At 41.4% G+C, this 2,593-nt stretch overlaps 1 long non-coding RNA gene across 1 annotated transcript; it reads right to left on the minus strand.

Moving 5' to 3' along the window:
• Window positions 1–786: 786 nt before the first annotated feature.
• Window positions 787–1,659, minus strand: LOC148693636 (uncharacterized). The gene is made up of 3 exons (XR_015952302.1): window positions 1,532–1,659; window positions 1,326–1,429; window positions 787–869 (listed from the first exon to the last, which is right to left on the minus strand). It is a non-coding gene; the product is annotated as an uncharacterized LOC148693636 (long non-coding RNA).
• Between the last annotated feature and the right edge of the window lie 934 nt (window positions 1,660–2,593).

A 2,593-nucleotide genomic window follows, 5' to 3' on the forward strand; every position in this document is an offset into this window, starting at 1 on the left:
GCCAACTAGAACCTAGAGGGGCGCAAAACAAAAGCGTGAGTGGGCAAAAACAAAGCTTTTCGAAAACCATTTAATAAATAAGTTCTAACCCCTCGCCGTAAAACCTGTATACTTCCCAGAAAATAGACATATATATATACCAATCATGCTCAAGAATATGCCATGCCAAAACCTCATAATAAAATGCAAGTGCTCAGGTAAAATCATATCAATATCATATAGCTGTCAGTCGGAGTCACTTAACGTGACCTGTACGACTGAATCTAGAGCTCAAATCTCAATCTCACTAACTAGACCTGCACACGAGTCAGAACCACCTAAAGTGGTCTGTACGACAGGCCTGGGTGTAATATATATATACGCTCAAGTGCTACGATCACGTGAAGGCTGGGCGAATAGTCGCGGGTCACCTACGAGTCGGAACCACCTAGAGTGGTCTGTACGACAGGGACTGTGCACCTAACTTGGATCCAAGCTGAGCGTGTGGTGCGGGAGGTGAACATCACGTGAAGGACTGTGCCCAACTCTGGGCGAGAGCAGTGACACCGGGGGTGCAGGTTATGAGCTCTCTATATCTCGAATCACTACTGAATATAACCATGAATTATACTTACCTGGCACTTACCTGTGCGTCCGCAGCACCAATACATACACATATATAAATGCAAGTAACCATGCATAACAAACGGCAATATAATATATGGCTTATAACGAATAAATATTTCAAATCATTTTCTGGGAAAAATATAAGTATATAGGTATATACGGAAAACCAAAAGCCCACTCACTAATATGTGGAAGGGTCGTAACCCCCTGCCTCGAGTGACCACGCTCGTCCTCGGGATAGGATTCACCTATATGCGAAACAACTACAAAAACGTTAATTTTAAAGCACATAACCAAACTTAAGAAATAACTTCTCATACAATGCTCAAATGGGGTGTATGAATACACCAACGTGATCTACTCAACCTCAGGAACATCCCCATATTTTTAAAATAATTTTTCACCGTCGCACGCGCTGGCCAAGGCACTTGCCTGGCACGCTGATGGCGTCAGTTGACGCCGTCAGGAATATTCCGTTATCCCTAACGGTAACCGTCAACGGCGTTAGGAATATTCCGTCAGTTTTGACGGAATATTCCGTCGTCTTCTCCGGCGAGGCTCCGGCGCCGTCGTCGGCGCCAGAAAATCGGGAAAACTTTAAATCACGATATCTTCTTCATTTTTCAACCAAATTTCACAAAATTGGTACCAAAATGAAGCTTACAACGAGAGGAACAAAATCATACCACTTTCAAGTGCTAAAATCCACGAAATTTCACCTGGAAAATCACCCCAACTCTGGCCAACCTCGAAACTCGTGATCCCGACGTCCAAAACCTTCAAACGAACCACCCCGAGCCTCCTAGGGACCTCACCAAGCTTCCTACAATCTTGAAATTCCCAAAAACATGAGAAATTACATGTGCATGAACAGTACCCAAAATCGGGTATTCCGAGTTCGACATGAAAACGAAGGTATTCTTACCTGAAATGGGTATGGTTGGACTCCTACGAGCCTCACGAGCATGGATATGTGCTTGGTTTCTTTGATCTGTGACGATTTGGTGTGTTTGTGTGTGTGTCCGTACAATGGAGGAGGAAATGGGAAGGGAACGCGGCACGGGATAGGGGGTACAGGGCAGAGGAAAGGGTGTGGGTGTAGGTTAGTGTGTGTGGCCCAAAACATGCCAACAAAAACCTAAAAACAACCACAAAACGTAAAGGAATAGCACTTGGGGAAAAATCGTCTTTTCACGTGTACGTTTTAAAATTTTTTCGAGACGGGCTGTCACAGATATGTTAAATTTAAATTATTATTAATTGTATTATTTACTTTTTATAATTGTAATTAGTTTTTTTTTTTTTTTGAAGAGAGTAATTAGTATTTTTAAAACAAAAGAGAATAACAAAAATTATAAATAAATAAAAACATTTATTATCCACTAAAAATATATTTGAAGCTATTGCCAAATTTGTTAACAACTCCCTCTGCTGCCATTCCATGTCATACCATATAAAAATTAGCATTTCGGTTAAAAAAATATTAATAATATTATTATTATTTTTACCGTTATTACTAATGTGGATTTTAAAAAAAAAAAAAATTTCAGACGTGGCTTTAAATGCTAAAAAATTAGACATCATCGAAAGATACTCATCCAACGGTTGTGAAAATTAATGAAGGTTGAAAAGCTATAAACCGGTTAAGCCTACTAACAAGTAACAAGTAAACGTGAGGGTCCACTTGATTCAACTCATCCCAGAAAAAAGGGAAAGGTTGCCCCATCTCTCTCCGTCCCTCCCACCCTCATCTTCTCTTTCTTCATCATTTTCAGAGTCCACTCCAGTGTCCACCCAACGCCACCATTTTCAGTCCCACGCTCCTGCCTCATTTAACAGCTTCCCACCCCTTCCTCTATTTTCGCAAGAGAGGGAGAGAGCCTCAAAGTGGAGAGAGAGAGATAGAGAAAGCGTCGGAGTCGAGAGGGGGAAGTGAAAGTGGGGAGCTGAGTGAAGACCTAAGAAAAAGAAAGTAGTCGACTTTGAA

This window comes from Pyrus communis, chromosome 10 (genome assembly GCF_041283825.1).
Source record: "Pyrus communis isolate YQ-2024b chromosome 10, ASM4128382v1, whole genome shotgun sequence".
Lineage (NCBI taxonomy): Eukaryota > Viridiplantae > Streptophyta > Magnoliopsida > Rosales > Rosaceae > Pyrus > Pyrus communis.